General features: G+C 46.1%; 1 protein-coding gene across 3 annotated transcripts in view; it reads right to left on the reverse strand.

Moving 5' to 3' along the window:
• Window positions 1-5591, reverse strand: part of GALNT11 (polypeptide N-acetylgalactosaminyltransferase 11) — a 72799-nt gene extending 67208 nt beyond the window's left edge. Inside the window, exon 1 of one of the 3 annotated variants that reach the window (XM_049861959.1) lies at window positions 5465-5591. The gene's annotated coding sequence lies outside the window, so the exon portion shown is untranslated. The other 2 variants (XM_049861958.1, XM_049861960.1) reach the window with 2 other exon arrangements.
• Between the last annotated feature and the right edge of the window lie 2456 nt (window positions 5592-8047).

Consider the following 8047-nt stretch of genomic DNA (forward strand, 5'->3'; position numbering starts at 1 on the left):
TTTAAGAAAGCAGACTTCAGAGTGGCTGATGGGTTTGAACCACCGACCTTTAGATTAGCAGCAGAGGGCTTTAACCACTGCACAAGCAGGGCTCCTTAAAAGAAGATACAGAGATAGGGAATAAGCACAGGAAAAGATTAGCATCATCTGCATTTAGGCAAATGCTAATTAAAACAACAATGTGATACTACACATCTATTAGAAGTGCTAAAAAAAACTTTTTAAAAACTGAAAATACCAGGTGCTGGCCAGGATGAGATCAAGAGGAACTCTCCTTCATTGCTGGTGGGAATGCGAAATGGTACAGCCACTCTGAGTGACAGTTTGGCAGTTTCTTACAAGGTGAAACAGCCATACCATATGACCTAGGTATCACACTGGTAGGTATTTATCCAACTGATTTAAAAATTCATGTGCACACAAATGTTTACTGCAGTTTTATTCATAATCCCCCCAAAACTGGAAGCAACCAAGATACATTTCAAAGGGTGAATGGATAAAACTTTGGTACATCCACTCAACAGAATGTTACTCAGAAATTAAAAAAAAAACTATCGCACCTTGGGGAAAAAAACCGGAAGAATCTCAAATGCATGCTGCTATAGGGTCGCTATGAGTTGGAATCGACTCGATGGCACTGGGTTTTTTTTTTTTTTTAAGTGTAAGAAGCGAGTCTGGAGAGGTTACATACTATATGATTCCAATTATATGACACTGCAGAAAAGATAAAGCTATAGAGATGATAAACAGATCAGTTGTTGCCAGAGGTCCAAGGGGTAAGGGGAGGGAGAGTGTTGGACAGGTGAAGCACAGGGGATTTTTAGGACAGTGAAACTCTTCTAGTATGACACTGTAAGGGAGGATACACGAAAATGTCTATGTGTAAAAACCCCATAGACCTTTACAGAAAAAAGAGTGAACCTTAATGCATGCAAATTAAAAAAAATTCGGAGCTTGTGGATATCCCAGAAAGATATTGAGAATGTGACCAAAAAAAGAAAATCTAACTGTATCACAAATGTATGAAACAACTCACTGAAAGGACTGGGGATAAAAGTGTTGACCTAACTAACTACGGAAATGAGTGGAGCCTGTTAAGACTAAAGGCAAACAGAGATGCAGTGGTTCTCAACCAGGGGCTGGGACCTTTGGCAAGGTCTGGGAAAATACAGCAACTCCAGAGGCATGTGGAAATGCCTTCAGACATTTTGTGGAGGGGGGATGCTACTGGTATGAAATGGGTAGAGGCCAGGGATGCTGCTAAACATTCTACAATGCACAGGACAACCCCAATAACAAAGAATTATCCAGTCCTAAAATGTCAACAGCACCAAGGCTGAAAAACCCTGCTGTACTCTGTGATAGTGGAGCTGGGACTCTGCAAACAGCGTTTAGTTGGAATTATTGATAAATGAGCCTTGAATTTTTTTTTTTTTTTTTTGTCCTTTCAGCTTGAGAAATGCCGAGTGTGTTCCTTCCTTCTGATTTTCTAAGTTCAGGTCAGGCTTCGAGTTGCAATTCTGAAGGATTCTATGGGCAAAATATTGAACGATGCTGGAAGCATCAAAAGAAGATGGAAGGAAAACAGACAGTCACTATACCAAAAAGAACTGGTCAACGTTCAACCATTTCAGGAGGTAGTATATGATCAAGAACTGATGATACTGAAGGAAGAAGTCCAATCTGTACTAAAGGCATCAGTGAAAAACACGGCTCCAGGAATTGACAGAATGACAACTGAGATGTTTCAACAAATGGATGCAAGGCTGGAAGTGCTCATTCGTCTATGCCAGGAAATTTGGAAGACAGCTACTGGCCAAACAACTGGAAGAGATCCACATATGTGCCCATTCCCAAGAAAGGCAACCCAAGAGAATTAAGAAATTATTCAACAATATCATTAATACCACAGGTAAGTAAAATTTTGCTGACGATAATTCAAAAATGGTTGCAGCAGTACATCAATAGGGAACTACCAGAAATTCAAGCCAGGTTCAGAAGAGAATGTGGGACAAGGGATATCACTGATGTCAGATGGATCTTGGTTAAAAGCAGAGAATACCAAAAAAATGTTTACCTGTGTTTTATTGACTGTTTTAGTCATCTAGTGCTGCTGTAACAGAAATACCACAAGCAGATGGCTTTAACAAAGAGAAATTTATTTTCTCACAGTCTAACAGGCTAGAAGTCCAAACTCAGGGCATCAGCTCCAGTGGAAGGCTTTCTCTCTCTGTTGGCTCTGGAGGTAGGTCCTTCTCGTCAATCTTCCCCCGGACCAGGAGATTTTCTGTGCAGGAATCCCAGTCCAAAGGATGCACTCTGCTCCCAGCACTGCTTTCTTCATGGTACGAAGTCCCCACTCTCTGCTTGCTTCCCTTTCCTTTTATCTCTTGAAAGATAAAATGTGGTGCAGGCCACACCCCAGGGAAACTCCTTTTACAGTGGATGAGGGATGTGACCTGAGGAAGGGTGGTACATCCCACTCTAATCCTCTTTAACCACAGGCAGATATTATGATGTATAACACATAGGAAAATCACAAAATGGAGGACAACCGCACAATACTGGGGATCATGGCCTTCCCAAGTTGACACGTATTTTGGGGGGGGACACAATTCAATTCATGACATTGACTACGCAAAGGCATTTGACTGTATGGAACATAACAAATTATAGATAACACTGCAAAGAATGGGAATTCCAAAACACTTTATTGTGCTCATGAGGAACCCGTACTTAGACCAAGAGGCAGTTGTTTGAACGGAACAAGGGGATACTGCGTGGTTTAAAATCAGGAAAGATATGTGTCATGGTTGTATCCTTTTACCATACTTATTTAATTTGTACACTGCGCAGATAACCCAAGAAGCTGGACTATATAAAGAACAACATGGCAACAGGATTGGAGGAAGACTCATTAACAGATGACACAACCTTGCTTGCAGCAAGCGAAGAGGACTTGAACCACTTACTGATAAAGATCAAGGACTACAGCCTTCACTATAGATTACACTTCAACATAAAGAAAACAAAAATCCTCACAACTGGACCAAAAGGATTTCATTTTACTTGGATCCACCATCAACACCCATGGAAGCAGCAGTCAAGAAATCAAAAGAAGTATTGCATTTGGCAAATCTGCTGCAAAAAACCTCTTTGAACTACTGAAAAGCAAAGATGTCACCTTGAGGACGAAGGTGCACCTGACCCAAGTCATGCTATTTTAGTTGCCTCTATGCATGCAAAAGCTGGACAACGAATAAGGAAGACTGAAGAAGCATTAAGGTGTTGGCAAAGAATACTGAATAGACCGTGGACTGCCAGAAGAATGAACAAGTCTGTCTTGGAAGTACAGCCAGAGCGCTCCTTGGAAGCAAGGATGGTGAGACTTCCTCTCATGTACTTTGGACTTATTATAAGGAGGATCCAGTCCATGGAGAAGGACTTCATGCTTAGTAAGGTGGAGGGGTCAGCAAAAAAGAGGAAGACCCTGGACGACATGGACTGATACAGTGGCTGCAACAACGGGCTCAAACGTAACATGACTGTGAAGATGATGCCAGACTGGCCAGCGTTTCATTCTGTTACAGACAGAATTGCTATGAGTCGGGGCCTACTGATGGAATCTAACAACAGGTTATAAAGATCTTTAAGGAAGCAGTTTTACAAATATGTAAGACGAAAAAACACACAGCTCAAGAAACAGCACAGCTACTGTCAGGAGAGGATGTGAAAAGTGTTTCTTGAAGTTTAACTTGAAAAGCTCAACTGAGACACATTGAGGGTAGTTGTTGTTAGGCACCATCAAGTTGATTTCGACTCATAGCAACTCCATGTGATAGAGTAGAACTGAGAACAGGCTTTTTTTGGCTGTAATTTTTACGGAAGCAGGTCACCAAGTTTTCTCCTGGACAGGTCCTTCTCCCACGGAGCAGCTGAACACTTGACTGTTTGCACCACCAGGGCTCCTTATAGAGGGTAGAGAGGTTTTTGTTTATTTTTCTTAAGGTAGAGTAGATATCAATATTATCTACAGGTAAAAAGGGAAAAAAGAGAATCTGAAGAGTCTGACCTAAATCTGTGATCTGGGGGAGAATATGACTAGAATATTCTGGTGGGTGCATAGTACGTCTAAAAGCATATTCAAAGTTATAACATCATTTTATACTTGGAAAACCAAAAACAAACAAACACAATAAAACATGATTTTTCACAATACAAAGTAAAAAGGAGTGCTGGGGCAAATCTGCCTGGGTGGTGAAAATAAAGACCTGAGCACATGAATACTCCTCAAAGCCTGAGGGTAAGAAATACCAGAATGGGAGAGTGGGGGTCTTGAAATTTTTACACTTATCAAAAAGGGCATGGGTTTTAAGAATATGGGAAATTCTACAAGACAAACGACCCAATTTTGTTCAACAAGTATACTGCCAAGAAAAAGAGCTTAAGAGGCATATCAATCAAATGCCAAATGTGGTCCCTATCTATAGCCTGACTGGCACAAACCACCCATAAAGAGGAAAATAAAATTTTCAGACATCCAGGGAAATGTGACCACTGAATATTGTGGAAACTTAGTGTTGAGTATACAGGAGTTCATTATACTATCACCTCTAGTTTTGTGTATGTTTGAAATTTTCCACAGTCATTTTGCGGACCCAGTGGTTAGGAGCTACGGCTGCTAACCAAAAGGTCATCAGTTCGAATCCCCCCGCCGCTCTCTGGAAACCCTACGGGGCAGTTCTACTCTGTCATACAGGGTCGCTCTGAGTAGGAACCGACTCTGCAACACACAACGCTTTGACTACAAAGCACCTAACAACAACAAATTCTCTCCTTTTAAAGACTGACGAACAGTGCTCTGGACTTCATTTTAGAAAATACTGGGTGACTGCGGTATTAAGTCTTTTTCAGTCGTAAAATGCTCTGAGCTGAGGCACAAGTGGCCATGGCACTACATTTTCTGTACTCACGTGTCTCCTGCATTCTCACACGCAGGTGGCAAATTACTAAAAACGAGATCTGCTGGGAAAAAAAGAGAACCTGCTGTGTGACAGGCACCTCGGTCTGCAGCATCCTCTCAGCAAACAAACCTGCCCCAGGGCAGCGCGTCTGGACTCGTAACGCCGGGCACAGGCGGAGCAGAAGCCGCAAAGCGCGCCACTCCACCGCGGGCCGCCCCGCTCCCCTCGGCCCAGCCCGGCCTCAGGGACCACGAAGGGGCCCTCGGGGCCAGGCCTCCGCTTCCCACTTTCCGAAGGTGCCCGGAGAGGCCACGACAGAAGGAGGCCGCAGGCGTCGCCCGGGCGGAACCGGCGCAGGGAGCGCGCCCCGCCCGTGACTCACCCCGACGCCGGCAGCCCAGGACCGCGCTCTTCCGAGACGCCGACTGTGGCATCTTCCCCGCCCCGGCCCCGGCCCCGGCCTCGGCTCCGGCTCCGGCCCCGGCCCCGGCCGCACTCACCGCGGCGGGCGGAGCGGCCCCGGAGCGAGCGCCCGGGCTCAGCGCAGGCTCTGGAGGCGCTCGCGGCCGCGGCTCCGGACGACCCCCGGGCCTAGCGCAGGCTCCGCGCGCCGCAGCCCCGGCCCGCCCTCGGCACCGCGGGGCCACGTGACGCCGGCCTCACGTGACGCCGGCCCGTCCCCTCCGCGCGTCATGGCGTTCGCCGGGGTCTGCTGCTGGGGCGCGCCGGGGCCCTGGGTCCGCGTCCTCGGGGACGTTAGCAGGGACGCCGGCGCCGGTGGTTTGTTACCACGGGGCGCTGGCCTTCAGATTTCTTTCTCCTAGGAAAGGACATCACTGCTTTACGATGAAAGTCTTCTAGGGTTAAGTGTTTGTGTGTAGAAAGGGAGGACATTCTTCATCCCTTATAAATTAAAAATCGGAGAGAGAAGGGCAGCAGATGAACCAAAGCAGTGAACTTACTGAGCTGAATGGAGCTACCCACGTTGTCCAGCCCATCTTCCCTGGGATAGACACCGTTAAATGTAATCAGCCGAAATTGAAACAAGGCTTATTCTGAGCACTTGTTCCATATGCATGTAGGGGGACCATATTGATTCCAGAAAAAGCAAACAGCTTGGAGTAAGCTAGGTACGATGAGCAGGGATGGATTACCCGATAAGGAAGGCAAGCAGGTGCTTAGGGCATCAACAAAACAGGGGCACCAGTTGTCCAAAGCGAAGACCCATAGAAGCCAAGCAGATGGGACATGTTAAATTTTCTCTTATGACATCTTTTCATTTGTTCGTGTGTAATTATAGCATTTATTATGAAACAAGCATGAGCCATTGTAACCAAATTTGGTGAAAGTGAATTTTTTTGTAGTGGGAGATCAACAGACTTTGACATTAATTCTGTTTTTTAGTAGTCTAGTACTTAACCTTTTGCACCACCCAGGGACTCTGAGATGGACATCAGACCTTGCCACATACCTTAACAGGCTTGCCAGGGCATAGGAACTGCCTTGTTGTGCCACTTGGATTTCCCCTTCAGGACCGAGGAATCATTTCCCCAATTGCTGGGAATGTAGGCAACTGATAGCCCTCGGAGCCACTGTCAGGAACTTTCCCTGAGCTTCCACCCTGGTCAGCAATTTAATTCATCTTGACTGTAGTTGACAGGTATTTCAGGTGTGGGTTTCTCTTTCCTGCCTGCAGGGTCTCAGCCAAAGTGCCTACAGAGTCAGATCCATGTACACAAGGTGCTGCATAACATCATGTTGGTCCAAGGGATCTCATTTACAGCAAAGTGGGTATGGCAGAGGGAACATTACCGCAGGAGCCATTGGACCTGTCACATGGCATACTTCCCAGAAACTGCAGGTCTGACAGAGCAGCGAACAGTCTTTTGAAGGCAAAGTTGAGGTGCTAGCTTGGAGATGATACTCTGTGAAGATATGGTGCTCTGTCTGCCCCCCAGTAGGAAATATACAGAGCCTGGGAGCCAAGGGAGATAAATAATATTTGCCCCTGCTTACGAGCACTCCCAGTGGCCTACTTGGGGATCTTGGGGTTCCTGCTGCTACAACTCTGGGCTCTGCAGAGTTAGAGGTCCAGCTTCCCATAAGGTAACTATTATGGATTGAATTGTGTCCCCCTAAAATGTATGTCATCTTGGCTAGTCCATGATTCCCAGTATTGTGTGATTGTCTACCATTTTGTCATCTGATGTGATTTTCTTATGTGTTGTAAATCCTACTTCTGTGATGTTAATGAGGCAGAATTAGAGGCAGTTATGTTAATGAGACAGGCCTCAATCTACAAGATTAGGTTGTGGCTTGAGTCAGTCTCTTTTGAGATATAAAAAGACAGGGACCTAATTGCCACCAAGCAAGAAGAACCAGGAGCGCGTGTCCTTTGGACCCAGGGCTCCTGAGCTGAAAAGCTCCTAGACCAGGGGCAGAGTGATGACAAGGACCTTCCCCCAGAGCCAACAGAGAGAGAATGCCTTCCCATGGAGGTGACACCCTGAATTTGGACTCCTTGTCTACTAGACCATGAGAGAATAAATTACTGTTTGTTAAAGCCCTCTGCTTGTGGTATTTCTGTTACAGCAGCACGAGATGACTAAGATAGTCACCGTGAGTCAGAACCCACTCAATAGCAATTAGTTTTGGAGTTTGTGGGAGGTGCAAGTGGAAACCCTGGTGACATAGTGGCTAAGTGCTACGGGTTAACGCGCTTGGTTACTAACTGAAAGTTTGGATGTTTTAAGACGGGGAACAGAGGGGCCCCCAAATCTGCAAAGTAACAGGAAAAGGGCCAGGGCGCATTCTCTAGAACAATGGGGTAGGGTATCAGAATATAGCCCACAAACTTCTTTAAAGTTGTCTTTCAGAAGCAGCTGGATAAAAACAGCCCCAGGGACATGCACAGAACGTCCACCTGTGACGGCTGTGTGGCCTTCCACCGGGGCAGTGAGGGGCTATAGCCACAGCTGGGGAATTGAACTCGGGGAGTGAGAGACTGCACAGGTGCAACACCCCATAGTAAGTCCTGCTGTGAATCCCAGAGGCCTTCAGAACAGGAGCCATCTTAAAGCCAC

The sequence above is a fragment of the Elephas maximus genome, chromosome 20, assembly GCF_024166365.1.
Source record: "Elephas maximus indicus isolate mEleMax1 chromosome 20, mEleMax1 primary haplotype, whole genome shotgun sequence".
NCBI classification, from domain to species: domain Eukaryota; kingdom Metazoa; phylum Chordata; class Mammalia; order Proboscidea; family Elephantidae; genus Elephas; species Elephas maximus.